General features: G+C 43.1%; 1 long non-coding RNA gene across 1 annotated transcript in view; it reads left to right on the forward strand.

The window, feature by feature from the left end:
* The first annotated feature begins 385 nt into the window (after positions 1 to 385).
* Positions 386 to 15,659, forward strand: part of LOC129205974 (uncharacterized) — a 68,986-nt gene continuing 53,712 nt past the window's right edge. Inside the window, exon 1 of the long non-coding RNA XR_008576939.1 lies at positions 386 to 499. This is a non-coding gene — a long non-coding RNA (uncharacterized LOC129205974). The remainder of the gene's footprint in view (positions 500 to 15,659) is intronic.

Consider the following 15,659-nt stretch of genomic DNA (forward strand, 5'->3'; position numbering starts at 1 on the left):
GAACATAGCTGTTGTTCAGGGACGTGCTTCCTTCTGCCTTTTCAGGACTTGCCAGAGCAAAGGCAAGGCCTTGCTGAGATTTGGAGGACAAAAGCACTCTCATACTTCACGATGCAAATGGCAATCTCTTATCCAGGATGGAGAACTTGCTCTGTAGTAAAGATGCTCAGCATTTAATAAATAAATAATTTGCTTCTGTCACACTGCACAGCCTGTGCATATCTGGTGGGAAAGAGCTTGTTCCCCTTGTTTCCCTTCTCCTACCTTTTAAAAGCACATCTGGCAACAAAAAGGGTTTGAAGAGTTTACAGCTTGACAGTGGGTTTTTTTCTTTCTGTACAGGTGTAGTGAAAAGATGCTGAATATTGAAGTCTCCCAAGCCAAGGAGGTTGCTAGTACCGCACAACATCTCAGAGGTGTGGACCCACTTGTGTGGGCTGTTCTACTTCATCTTCCTGCGGTAGTTCAGTCTCTTCCCTTCAGGCTGCTCTTCACCTCTGTGAGTACACTGCTTTATTTTATTTTAAAATATCTTTTAGTCTGCGGGCGTATCTTGATATCTGCAAAACCCTGTCTACCACTAGCAGAGGCAGGGCATAACTTTTCATCACTGTTCAGCCACCTCCGCTGAAGATGAGCTGTGGCATGAATACAGTGTGCCAAGTGGTGAAAACAGAGTGGTGGAGCTACTGTCTGCTCTGCCAGTTTACAGCAGGCAGGGATGCAAGGGAACGATGTTGTGCTCTGTGTGAAAGGAAGAACTGGGGACCTGCGCCCTTTATTTGGCTCAGTTGATGTTGGTGGGAGAGGGAGGGTGAGGGATGGATAAACAACCCCCTTCTCAGCTACTTCCTGACTGGAGGGTCTACCTGTTTTTTCAGTGCACTCCTGGTTTTTTGAGACCTGTTGCAAAACAGTTAAGTGATTGTGGGAGGGGATTTGTAAACTATTGACAGACAACATACAGCCTCTTCTTTTTTTTTCTTTCATTCTTGTATGGCTTTTCTTTTAAAAGTTAAACACTGATTCACCTCAGTATGGATAATATATGCACAGGTAAATTTTGCAGACTAATTCCTGTGTGGGGAATAAGGCGATGCTGCCAGTTGCTGACTGGAACCAAGTCAAAACACTGTAGAATCTCATCTATTGATCCATCTGTTGAGGAGTCGCATTACAGGGCAGTAAGGCACATAAGCTGAAAGTGAGAGGAAAGAACAGCAGAACCTTACAGGAATGCTGCTCATTTAGTAATTTATGAAGTCGCATCTTGCATACAAGCAAGCCCTTCTGCAGTCACTGTGCTGGAGTTAGCAGCTGCTCTGGCAGGTATCACTGTTCTCCTTTGGCTCCATGTTTATGTAGTCCACTGAGCACAACAGGATGGTTCTCAAGTGCTATATTTTATAAAAAGACACACTGTGCACAGGAACAACCCAATATGACTTTTGGTCTGTACTGAGGTGCAGTTTTGCATCGTTATGGTGGTTGAAAAATGAATTAAGCAGCAAGTGGGTCCACACCTCCTGTTGAAATTCCAAACTTTGTGAAAGGTCTCTGTGTGGCTCCGGGCTGACTCGTAGGTGTACTTTCTGAGCACCAGCATCTTTATGCTTTAGTTTGGGAGCGGGAGTAGCTGTAATCACCAAAGACTCGGCCAATTCTGGTACCTATTAATTCCCCACAGTTGTCTGAAATCTTTTAATATGTTTGCTAGCTACTGTAGGAAAGTCTTGTGAAACAGACTACAAGACAAACTCCCTGGAGGAAAATCCATCCCTGCAGGTAGCTATTACAAATTTCCAGTCGCTGCCTCGCTGTGTGCAGATGGCTGGTCTCGCCAGCCACCGGCTGCTGATGAGCCACGCAGCACGGCACCAGCATCGCATCAGCCGCACCGTGCTTTGCTTGCGGCCCCGAGGGAGTCACTGCTGGCATTGCTTCTGCTGGTGGCACCGTTGGTGGCACAGCGGCACAGAAAAGGGGTTGTCTGTGCAGTTACCAGCTCAGGAAACCTTTTAAATGGCTGTCTTTTATTGAAGCTGCTGTAACAAGCAGCGCACACCTCAGTAGGCTTTGGGGCCAACGGGGAGGAAGGATGGTAACCAGCTTGGAGGTGCGGCGATGGCAGCAGTTCCCTTCTGCAAGGATCCCTTGCAGTTGCAGATCCCTTGCACAGGAGGCCCTTGTTTCACAAGGGCTAGAATGAGGCAAATCCTCAGACTTTTGATTTATCTTGACGAGGCCAGAGTAAGAAGTCTGCTACCTGTTCTGCTCTTGAGTTTTTCAAACTGCCTTTCTGGTGGCAATCCCCAAACAACGTGCAACTCAAACGCCGCTGTGGTGAGAGCAATGGGAGCTGAGGCCTCTTTAATGGCAAGCCACCATTTTAGCCACTTTGATAAGCCTTCGTAGTGCTGACCGGCACTCGCGATCTGATTTAGGGCAGCCTGACAATGTCTAGACACTATGACGGTGACATTTCCTTCCAACAGCTGTTGGTAGGAACTTTTTTGGTATTAGAGCTTTTCCTGTGTGCAATCAGTGATTGCCCAGCAGTTAAATATAATAGCTCTCTAATGGCTTCTGTCTGCTGCTGTGCTGCTGCTCGCTATGAACGAGGCACTTGGGAAAAGGAGCTTGTCTTCTGGATGGGAATTTATTATAGAGGGGCACTTGGCCTTTAAAACAAAGCTGGTTTGGTCCATTACATGAGGTGGAGAGCAAACACCTTCTGGGGGTGCCAGGGATTTTCCCTGAAAAAGGGTCCCTTGCAACAGCCCAGGGAGCTCTGCGTGCTGCTGACCGGGGACTGCCGCAGAGCAGCTTCCCCAGACAGAGGGGACAGGGGCATCCATCTTCTCAACCAGGCTGGCACTAGGAGGGCTGCTCCTTTTCTCTGGGGGTTTTGCCACGCTGCTGCTGATGGTGGGATTGCACAGCTGCCGAGGCCTTGAGCAGCAGGCAAGGCTTTGCTTACGCTGCTGGGGGTAATTGCAGCTTAGCGCTTTGGCAGGTCTGGACCCAAATGGCTTAATATCTATTCTGCCCCCAGCATTCCTGTCTCTCTGGTCTAAGTGCTGGGGAGGCCTCGTGTATGAACAGTGCCACCTTGGGAAGCGCTCCTTTAAACGTGACTAAAGCCTTGCCGGAGATTGACTTGTGTGAGCCGTTAGAGCCTGCAGAACATCGACTCCGGCGGGCTTGTGCTCACGTACCCAGGTCTCTCAACCTTCTGGCACTTCACCATTCACTAGTCCTTCCAGTAAAATGTGTTTCACGTCTTAAAATGCTGCTGTGAAATAGGCTGAAATACCTGTGTGTCTGTGTGCCTTTAAAATACTACTGTGGAGGATAGCACTGGTTGGGTTGGAGAACTTGAGCTGGGCACCTCGATACTTTGCAGAATCACCATGAACTGCTCCACAGTCCCCCTGGAGTGGGATTTAATTGTTCAGAAGGGCACTGACAGCTTGATGTAAACAGCCACTTAGAAATTAACAACAAGAGACAGGTTACTACCGAGGTCCTTCTAAATGTTAAGCCAAACTGCTAGGAACTCCCAGAGAAATAGTGCTGGAGGTTAAGGGCATTGACTAGCAGATTTGAAGCGAATATTAAATTTTATTGCTACAAGAATTGGGCTACACAGTGTACATAAATTTTTAAATCCATTGTTTTACTTGGATTTAAACTTAACCATCTGGCTACAACTTTTTTCCCCCTTCCACCTACGGCAGCACTAAAAACCCAAGGTGGTTTCTATGTAATAAGATACATGATTCAACTGCTCTTGTAACTAGGAAAGCTACTGGAAGTGAACCTACCTTTCATGCAACACCTGTGCCTCTCTGAGCACTCTGGTGTATCTGCCAATGTATTATCTGATTAGTAACAGCAGTTTTTTTAAAAGTATCTCCTTCAGACCATGGCTTTAAGATGAGTAAGTGCTATCTCTTGTATTGGTATGGAAGTCCTCCCTAATGCTGTCACTCCTACTACTTGCTATTCACTGCAGATACCCAGAGCAATTCATCAGATTAAACATTTTTGGGAGATAAAACTTAGAAGTTATTACAGCCCAGTGGGTCTTGCTGCCTTAGAGCAGAGCCTGGGTTTTTCTGGAGCTACATGTCACGGTGCTCCTGGGGCACCCCATGTACCTCTGGGTGGGTGTCCTCGGCAGGAACCAGGGTGTCAGCAGTAAGGAAAGAAAACAAAGCAGGGCACGTCAGCTGTTCCTGTGGCAGACAGGCTGAAGGTGCAGCCTTCGGAGCCTCTACCAGCAGAGCTGGGGTCTGCCTGCTTTTGGAAAAGGAGCAGGTTGGTAGCAGCTCCCAGATACTGCAAATCTAGCTGCTCCAGGTCCCGGTTTAACTCATAATTCAAAACTCCTTCCCCTCCCATTCATGGTCCCCACAAGTCACCACCTCCTTCAAGCATTACTGATGGTGGAGCTGGTATTCTAGGGTTAAAACTGCTGCTCTCTTTGGTCCCATCAACTTATCTCCTTATCAGAGTTTAGCTAGCAGCAGAGCTAGTGGCTTTCAGCCCTCTTGGCCCCTACCTTTACTAGGGGTTTTTGCATCCTGAGGCAGAGACCCCGAGAGGACCACAGCAGCCATAAAGCTCTGCGTGAGCATCTTCTTGTGTCACATTCCTCTGCTGAGACTGCTTTCACAGTGTGCGCAATTGTTATCGTTTCATCAAGACACTAAAGGAGAAATAAGGGGAATGAAAAGGAAACATAATGTTGTTGACAAACTGCCCCCCCACCCCACACCCAGCTGTTGATGAAATTCAATGGAATAAATGCAAGAATTGTTTCAACTTGCAGGCAGTATACAAGCTTGTTTGGATTTTAATTTTTTTAAAAAAATAATATAGCAGGAGACCCAGAGAGGTACAAGTGCGAGCAGATCAATTGAAACTCTTGCTTACTGCCCTACAAAGAAACTGTAGTGCGTATAGGAGAGGGGGACGTGCTCACGGAATATTAAAATGCACACCACGATCTCGCTTTGAACTCTGTTTAGTGTTGGTCAGCTCAGCTGAGGAGAACGCAATGACAGCACTGAAATGAGAGTATGAGGTACAACAAAGGCCTGATACTGAAGCGTGTTGTCACTGAGCAATCTCATGCCAACTTGCTCTTAAGCAATCCTGAATTATAAATGTGCTTTACCTTTGCTGGGTATTGTAGTTGTTCAAAAGGAGGAGTTTGTGGTTTGGGGAGGGTCAGGAAGGAGGCAATGCGATAGCAGCAAACCAAACTGCAGCAGCTACCAGTTAGGAGTAGAGAATTGCAATAAACTCTGTCAAACTTGCTCCTCTGAAATTCAAGTAAGAGCAGCGATCAAAGAACTACGGAGGTAATTTTAATGATCTCCTCAAGCAGACTGATCTACAAAATAATTCTCCATTGTACTGTATGTACTTGGATTCCTTCTTAGAAGGGCTAAGTAGTATTTTCCTTCCACTATCTGCTTCTCCTGCGTATCTTTTCTGATGTAAAATTACTTATCTTGTCCAACCCAGAGATAAAGCATTGAAATAGAAGTGATGAGCAGTCTGTATTTGAGCAAAAATTTGCAGCAATTTCCTAGGGAATATGCTCACTGGGGATAGTTTTTGAGCCAAAGGAAGGGCAAAATCTGTAGCTTCCTTGTAGGAAGAGTCAGCACTGGACAAATATTAATATTTCCTTAACTTCAGCAGAAGACATTCAGCAGACATTCCGTGCTGCTTGCTGCATGTATTACCAGGGCTCTCAGAAGCTGCCATAACTCTCAGTTCCTTGGGAGACCCTATGTCAAATGGTAAAGCACTGCACCTAACTTGAGATGAGTGACTGAGGAGAAATTATCCCAAACCTCACTGTTCTAAAGTCTAAATGTCTAAATCCTAATGACCAAATGTCACTTTAATCTTCCTAGGATTTATACCGTCCCTCCCCCATTACAATTTAATGTGCCCTTATGCTTGGCAAGGTAAGGGAAATTGGTGACCGGACCCACATGCCCTTTGCACCATGCTCACTGCCGTTGGTGCCTCGGGAAGGCCCGAAGCCACACGAGCACAGCGGCAGTGTGCCACTGAGCCAAACAACTCGTAGCCTGCAGAGGCAGAAACTGGCCCAGGTTCCTGCCAGGACAGCTCAGGTCAAGTACTGCTGTTGCCTTCCCCTCTCTTGGGACAGCTGGAGCTTGGCAGCTCAGCCTGTGGACTTTCTGCAGCCCTGTTACTGGGGAAGCAACTCCCCTGTTGTCACTTGAATGCTGTTGGCAAAGTGTTCTCCTGGAAGTTTTGACCCTTCCAGTTTTTGTCTCCGCACCTGGATCGGCACAGGAGGATGCCTGCCTTTTATCTGCCTGTGCTTTCTTACAGATAGGTCTCTTAAATGTGGGGCCCATTGAGATTCCTGTGTTCTGCCTGTTATCTGACAAGGACATCCCTACACAATCTGAACGATTGCTGGGTTAAGGAATACCTTTGTTCTTTTTTTTGGTGATGTATAAAGCCAATAGATGCTCCTACACAATACTATAAGCAGCTAGTGACAAGATGTTAGAGATGCCTTGGAAGTTATAACGTTATTGTCATCTTCGCATTCAATCTAGCAGCCACCCCCCTATAACACCACTGAATGCAAGGAATGGAGTGGTGCCGTCATAAAAATTAAAGCGAAAACCAACTCTTTTTTTTCTTTTAAACTTTGTGTGCATTTATGAACTTCCTTACAAACTAGAACAGAGCTGATATGCAATATCTTACTGCTGAAGTGATACCTATGATAATTTTTTAATAGTTTGATCCTATAACGTTTTGTGGAAATCTATCATAGAAATATGCAACACAGTAAATAAATAAGTTGTGTCAAAATACAGATTTGACCTCACACCATGCCAACATCAGAATTTAGAGTTCTGTAATGCAGAACTGCTGGCATCCAGGTTGGTCAGTAGGTTTTCTTCAGGGCCTTTAATTTCCCCACTTGGATAGCTCCCGTTTTGTACAGCGCTTAGGAGAAATGGTTATTAGGGCACTCTGCGACTCTTCTTTGGACATTGAACTGACAGTATTAACTGTTGCAAACACTCATGGTTTTGCCTTGCATGCTCTTTTCTTCTCTCGTGTTCACCGAGAATAATGAAAGGGTATATGGCATGTTTAGATGTTAAAAAAAAAAAAAAAGCTTCGTGATGTTGTTGTAATAATTAAGCCGTGATGCTTTTATTGAAGAGAGGCACCGTTTCAGGAACAAGATTATAGGATTTCTACATTTGAGTAGGTATATAGACAAATAGACTTGGTATATTTATTTCCTTCCAAATAGCAATAATAGAGGTAGGTCACGCTTAGAACACATGAGATTTTTAATGATAGAGGAAAAAACCCATAATTGTGTTTTTGGAGTCTGTTAGGCTGTAGAAGTGGCAAAGCCAGATACAGTGAATCTAGACATGACCCATGCCTTTTGGGGACGTGGCGTTGTACGTATGTCTTGTGTGAAGATGGCAAGTCCTGTGACTGCATAACACGTTTAAACATTTGACCCTTCTTTGCTGACAGCACAAACCAAAGCTTCCCTGAAGGCAACAGCCATAACTAAACCGTGAGTACTGCCCAGGTACAAGGGCCTTTGTCTTTTGGGAACCAGCCAGAGCTTGGGCACTTATTCCAGAAAGCTGTCAGGACTTCAGGAGCAGCATCAGTTTGGGTAGCATGTAGTTTCATTAGCCAAGCATTCCTGAAATGTACTTTATTTCGAAGTCTGTGTTTGTTCATTTAAAATGCAGTTGCCTTGGCAGATTTCAGGATGCTATTGCAAGCATCTAAGCTGCTGTTCAGAGGTCAAGTGCCTCCAGACACTTGTAACTTCTGACAGTGGAGGGAGTTTTAGTAAGGAAGGGTCTTCATTTACCTTAAGACAGATGACATTGTAGTGCCTGGGCATTCCTCTAGGCTGTTGTAAAAAGGGCACAAGTCCTTTTTAGCAAATTGGATGCAATGGAGATTCTCTGAAAAGCGTCCTTAGTTGCAGAGTTGGATCAGCTAATTTGGGCTGGGAGAGACCAAAATACTGCGCTGTCCTATACTTTGATTGAATAGGAAAATATCTCCGGACCATTTTTGTGGTTACGTTTTACTCTAAACAGCAGTTATAAATGTATGAAAATAAGTTCTGAACTACATAAAATGTTTATATAGAATTTATATCTATGTTTACGTAAACTTCTGTATTTATAAATTATTTTAAATGAACCATTATTTTGGCGAGGGAGGATGGCGCACAGAGCCTTAATCCCTTAATGATACCATCCAGCTAATACCAGTCTGAGCCAAACTGTCTTTGTTAGATTTGTTTAAAAAAAAATAAATCTGAAGAGGTGGAATATCTAGGGTTTTCGCTGAAAAGAGCTGGAAAGTGTAAGTATGAGGTCCTAGTACAATGGTTGAAGAAAGGTTTCAAATTGATTAGGAGTTCTTAAGCTGTGACACATTCACAACACTTAAGAAGGAAAAAATACTTACACACCTCCTTAAAAACCGTGAGAACCACTGAAAAGACTGAGGTAACTGGTTTGACAATAAAAAGTGCAGCACTTAGTCTGGCATCTCCTCTTTTGACCTTCTCCTGTTAATAGTTGTCCTTCCCATTTAAATAGGGTCATATCTCTCATCTTCAAGACTATTTTATTTTCAATTTAGAACTTGAAGCTCACATCCTTTTCCTCAGTTTGGCTATTTGACCATTTTCTTTTTGCTCATTTTATCTCACATTTAAGAAAATATGGTGTATAATTGCAAAATAGTATAGAAGTTGCCCATATGGTGGAGAGTTGAGTGATCAAAACCTGAATGAGTAGTTGTTCAACAGTAGATCAAATCTGGATGCTCCTTTCTTCATTAATATTACAGCATATGGTTTAAAACACACATTAGTAAGCATTATGTGATGTATTTTTATCCAAAGATGACACCAAGAGATCTGGGTTGTCTTGTCCCGTGTGCTGAATAAACACAGATAAAAGACTTGGAGGTTATCCTCTGAAAAAAACCATCAACGAAGATTTCCAACAGAGGAGAGGATAAGGAAACAGCGGTGACATCTTGTTTTTCACAAATCATATTCTTACGCCACTGCATTTCAGCTGTTCAGGTCTGTGCCCTGGGCGGTCCGTAGCAGAGCACCGTGTGCTCCTCCCTTTCCCTTCATCTCAGCAGCTTCCCCATCCGTGCTCAGGGCCGGGCTGGTCCCACTGCGCCAGGGCAGCCTGAGCTCTGCCGAGCGAACGGCGAGACTGCCTCTCTCCCATGTTTGCTTGGTTTTTCTTCAAGAGCAGAAGTGTTTTATAGTAGATGGTAGGTGCAGCTCATTCTCTTGATGGCAAGTACAGCGCGTTGCTTCACGTGAAGCAGCTCACATGTTGCTCACTTTGGAAACCTGAAGTAGGTTCTGGGGACTGAATGTTAATCCCCCAAGCACAGCACATGCCGCATATTGCTCACAGAATTAAAGGGCAACTTCTCAGCTTTCAAGGTTTCCTCCCTGAAATCAGGGAGAAAAGATTACCTAAGAAATAGCAATTGTTGATGCTATGACATTAGAAATTAATATCAATGCGTATTTGTTTAATGTTCTTAGCACTAGCTAATTTCCTATATGGACCAATCATCACAAATCACCTCAGTCAACTTCCTGCCAATGTTGCTTTCAGCTTAGAACGCTCATCTTTAGCATCCCGACCATAAATCCTCAGTAGGATAGCTTGGTTTCATCAAAGATTTCCTGAAATTTGCTGGGACAAAGAGTTGAGTTGGCAGTGTTTAGACAAGGAAATCTTGACAATGACAGAGTGAATGTTTTGGTCATTGGGAAAGAGGCAATAAAGCAAGAGCGTGAAAGACTAGGAGACAAGTTATGTCATCTTGGCTTGGAGAGGAAGCAATTAAGGATAATGAGAAAGTTGTTAAGTTGAGGTAGGGGTAGCTGGGGAATATCATCAGCAGAGAAGGTGAACAAAAATTACAGAAAGATGCATCCTGTGTCTTTTTATGCTTATTTAATTGGAACTACCATAAAGTCAGTGCCCAATGCATGGAGAAGACTTGGAGAAATCTATAATGGTCAGATGAACTGAAGGGGACTAATGAATAATAAATAGCATCCAAAATCTTCAAATTACATAGCAGATTGCTTCCTTGGAAGAAAAACAAGTGAATATAAATACAAAAGGACTGGAAACAACACACCCCAAAATGGTCCACTTGATTCGGCGAGCTGTCAGCTGCACTATTTCATTCCCCCTCTCTTCCTAATCCTCCTTCCCCCTGCCGAATGCCTTCCTAAGCAGCAGCTCTTCTGAGCTGAGGGCTTTGTTAGTTCTCTGGCTTCCCCTGACCTGTACTGCTGCCTGTAACGATGCCACACATTTATAGGATCTTATGAAGTGATTATCTGTAACCTCCAAATCATTAGTAAGTCTGGCTTAGAACCAGCTATTTTCAGTGAGATTTTGGTGGATTTTTAATTCTGTGGGGAGCTGGGCACCAATTAAGAGGAGATAGAAATTTGAAAAGAAAACTGAAGTAAACATTCTGGGACCCAGATGCAGTAGGGTTTGGTTTATGGGGTTTTTTTAGACCTTGATTTCCCAGTGGCTTGAAATTACAGCATTTCCATTCCAGCAACTTTATTAGGGAAGCAAAGGTCTTGGTCTTTTCATCTTAGAGGCTCTGAGGAAAGGCTGCATGGCCTCGCTGTGCTTCCCTGCCTGTCCCCCGAGAACCACAGCTACGTGCCCTTTACAGTACCTCCTAACCTACCAGGAATGTAACTTTTGATAACTCCAATTTGTACTTATATGAAGGCTATATTCACCTGTTATAAAGACTTTCTATAACATTCTGTCAAAAAGGTCACATTGATTTATTTTTTTTTTCCACCGAAGACGCTACACTTCATGGATTTTATATTTATCCTTGAATGCTTTTTCTGCACATGAGGATGCCTTTCTAACCACAGTGTAATAAAGAAAAGGAAGTCACCATGTTATTTTTACTGTGGCTTTTAAAAAAGGGTGTGTCTTTAAAATAGAAGATATTTAAACCTAACGATAATTTTTCTGCTTTATGGTATGCAGTGCTCTGTAAAGAGTAACGACCAGTTACTATGGAAACATATGTATGTGCATATACACCCTCACCCGCACGCATGAAGAGGCTAAAAAGTGCTAGAGAAGGCTGAAGCTTCTGTTGGGAACAATGTATAGATCTGTCCCTATGGCTGAAAGAAGAGCTGTGTGACTGCTGGAGTGGAAGAACTACTGTATATGAAAGATGATGTTGTCACAATAACAAACGTGCATAAATTGGCCACACTTAAAGTCAGAAGCCTTCTTCTAATGTTAGAGCAGCTTGGTTCTGGAGCAGGCGTCCAAGGTGAACGACAGCAACGATTTGCACTAGGTTTAGGACAGAAACAACTGGATTTCCTGGTGTGATTGACTGCAGTAGCAGAGTTGGCCACCCTCTAGCAGCTTCCCCAGACCCTTTGACTATTTACATGCATGATACCTTCAAAGGGATTTTTGCTTGGCATTGCCTTTTGCTTTTCTCTGTGCTGTCATAAGCCACAACACCCAAAGTGCTCCTACTTGCTGCCAATAGCTACCTGACTGACAGCTGTTGCGGCCAATAGCTGACCTGAAACTATGAGCTCGAGGATCACTGAAGGACAGGGTTATCTGCTTTGAAGATCAACAATCATGTCAGAGATCCAACAGAACCAACTTCAAATGCACAAGGTAGAACTTTAGCAGGAGAAAGTTGGAAAGGAGGAAGTGGGGAGAAGGGAGCATGAGTTAGGTGAGACAGGAGAGGCAACAACGGGGCATCTCCAGGCACAAACAAAATCACGCAAGTCCAAAATTCTGCATATAGTCAACTGTTTTCCTTGCTAACAAGGTTGGGAGTCCGTAAGATCTACAGATCCTACAGCTTGCCAAGTCCTGAAGCACATGCAATCATGGATGTAGACATGCTGAGGAAGTTACAGGTGCATAAACTCTACTCAAAAAATGCTGTGCAAGGCCAGGGATGTTGTTTGTGAGGCACTTACTAATATGGGGGTGGGGTGTGTGTGTGTATTATTTTATGCACCCAGTGCTTTTGAATGCATGTCAGACCACGTTTGTTTGTTTGTTTTTTAATACATATTCCATGTCAATAAGTGGAAGAGAGTTTACTAAGTGGGAAAATTAGATCTGAATGATGCTGTTTATTTTGTGATGAGTAAATTGGGCCTTTCTTTTGGTAGGTCACAATGCTGAGTTGACTTTTACGTCCATAGACGCCAGATCAGATAGAACTAGGTCTGTAGTATTTTTCCACTTGCTGAAAACTACATGTAATTTTAAAAGCCAGAAGAGTAATCTAATTATTGTCAATGCAATTATGGGTGTGTCTAGTGTAACGCTGCTTGTAAAGGCAGAACACCGCTGGAAATGGGATACTTTGGTTTGGTGAATCTTCTGTAATGATGCAACTAAACAAATTTATTGTCATACTAAAACCCTTCAGGTAGGTTTGCTGGGTTACCTCTGCGGCTGATTTATAGGTTCAGATGACAGAGGACAGACAGTACTTGGAAGAGTGCACCAGTCATCTACAATCAGGGAGAAAAATTCATAGTGCTTTTTTGTCATCTCAGTTGCAAGGTGTGTGAGAAACGTCTTCTCCTTCGGCAAGAGAACGCGGGATTTGGAGAGGAACATACCACATCGCAAGAGCCTAGGGAAGTCTGTGAGGGGGTATATACCTAGACTAAAAACTCCAATTGCAGCATTAGTGTCTAATCAACTGAACAGTTTTGTTTTGCAAGAACATAGACCTTTATGTTTTTAGGCAGCACATGGCAGTTTGGAAATACATCTACCTGTTGATCATCTTTTGTGCAAGTGGATTGCCTGTAATTCCCATTTGAGCAGTGTTTGGTCTCCTTGCCTGGACTGTTCCGCCTGAGCCTTTGCAAAGTGCTGTGACAACGGAGGAGACGGTGCGGGGTGGGCTGTATATGACGACAGGTCATGCAGCGTGCTTCGTGAGCCCAACCCAATGTTTCCTTATGTGTTTTGGGATACTAAACTGCTAGTCTGTCTGTCTAATGCCATTTTAAATTTGCTGTTTCTTTTTTTGGTCATGATTTGAGGAAAGGAGTTTTCAAAGCTGTGTTAGCTACTGTATTTGAGAGGCTTGTCCTACAGCATCACTAGCACCAAAGCACAAGAAAGGCAAGCTGCCTGGCCAAAACTTTTGGTTTGCTTTGTTTAATGAACTCGATCTTTATTTCTGGGTGCCTGTTAAAGGCTTTTGAATCATATGTGCAAGTAGTTAGCAGTCTGTTTACCAAGAATCTCTTGAATGAATTGTGAATCTGAGAAAAATTAGTTTTTTTCTGTAAGGTCCTTTACTCTTGGTAAGGTCCTCTTCAGCTTTCTAGTTCTCTGTCTCTCATGAGACAGGGGCCTCACCATTATCCCAGGGTGGTCAAATATCACGTTGCCAGTGGTATCAGCAGCAGAATTGAGCCGCCATCATTGCCGAACAGAAACTGCCCTAATAAAGACTATTGTAAGTCTCTATTTGCTGCATGTTTTCACATATATGATGTTAGAGCCTAGGCATTTTTTTTTCACCAGAAAACCTCTTTGTGTGCTAATGATGAAACTTAATTAATAAAAGGTTAATTTCTGAAACAGCACTTCTATTTATAAGTGAGTTTTTCTCCAAAGTTATTTCACTGTAACCTATGGAGTACTTATTTGTTGTTGTGAGTTTGGATGATGACACAAATATTTATTTATTGATGGCAACCTTGGTGTAATTTATTATCAACTAAATACCAGGTAGAAATTCTATACTGAATGCGATTTTCATGAGGTGCAATTAATCAATACCAATTCATCAAAGCCCACAGTCTGTTAATTCCCAAAGAAAATAAATATTATTAGAGAGCAGCTGTCAATACACTTTTTAACAGGAATTGAAGCTGTGTTTGAACCTTCCATAACTAGAGAGAAGCTAGGCTCAAATAATTTCAAGCTTTTGAACTTGAACAAATTATTGCTAGCACCAACTCTGGATTATTAAAGCATTTTTTCACACTTCAGGACAAGAGTTGATGTTCCAAACTTCAGTCAGCTCAGGTGCAAAATTAGATCAGTCTGTTAACACTTGATATTGCAGAAATCAGTGGCGTTAGCATTGATTGGAGATGACGCGTTTGGACTCTCAGAGCTCGTTTTGTTCACCTGCAGGGCTGTTACTGACATTAAAATTCAGATGGGATGTGGTTTGTGTTTCCTGTCTTCCTTCCACTATTGTTTGTGGGTTACAACTTCTTGGCTTCACAGGGCTAAGTTCATAAAATCAAATCTGAGATGGGTACTGTTCAGTAACCTCTGAGAACTGGCCACAAAAGTGTTTGGTTCTTCTGGGTCCTGGTTAACACACCCGTCCCCACGCACCCCCATATTCTTATTCTTCCTTTGTGTCACAGTGAGTCTCTCATAGTGGTGAAAAGAACCTGAGATGGCAATCATCGCTTCATTATTTCTAAAAATAAATAAATTGGTAGAGTATCTGTGTTGATGGAACAATCAGGACAATGAATATTAAACAGAAAATTATGGATGCAAGAAAGGTTTATGGGTTTATAATTCAAAACAAATCAGTAGAACATATCCTACTATTGCTTAGTCAGTACCCAGAATTTAAGCTCTAAATAATTCTATCGCCAAGTTTGATATTTTGCAACTAACTTCTAATTAGGAAGATTTGAGCAGGAAAAAATAGCACCAGAAACCGGCAGGTATTTAAAATTCCCCTCAAAAAAATCATCTAGAACACTTTTCTTCAGAAGCTATTTAAATTGGTCATTTGTGATACAAACCTGTGCCAAGCGTTTGGATCCATAGCATACGTATGCTAGGATTATTAAGCACTAGGGAGTTCTTCACGGTAATTTAGCAATTCATTATCCCACTTTAGATCCCTCTCAGGCAGTTAACTGACTGTGTGTGTGTGCAATCTTAATCTGTTGCAAAGCAAAATAAAATGGATTCACACCATTGACCGCTGATTGTGACAGAAGATGATTCGCAAAAGCCATGTGAGGAAAACCCGGTGTTAGGATCCAGGATGCTTGACATCAGGAACCTCACGTAGGGTGGACCACAAACAGCAGCAAAACAGCTTTTCTTTGGAGTGATGGTGGTTATACGTACCTGTCTGACCTAGCCCTGTAACAGATGAGAAGCGCAAGTGCAGCCAGTTACCATGCCTCACCCATGGATACAGTTACCTTCCACCTGAGATGACCATCGGGCTTTCAACTGCTTTGATGCTTGTATTTGGGTTTGTTCATATTCTATTAACCATATACCTTCATGGAGTTCTGTGTAGAAACAGAAATGTCTGAGCTCTAAATGAGCTTGCTTTGATACTAAAAGCAACACCGCGATGTTAATATGGTGCTCTACTGCTCAGCTGCATAAATTAGCTGTGTTACTCGGCCCCTGGTGAGTGAGCTCATTTAGACGTGAGACAGAGGTGTGGAATTAGTTTGGAACTGCTGTTCAGAAATTCCTGAACAA

Source organism: Grus americana, chromosome 4 (assembly GCF_028858705.1).
Source record: "Grus americana isolate bGruAme1 chromosome 4, bGruAme1.mat, whole genome shotgun sequence".
Taxonomy (NCBI): Eukaryota; Metazoa; Chordata; class Aves; order Gruiformes; family Gruidae; genus Grus; species Grus americana.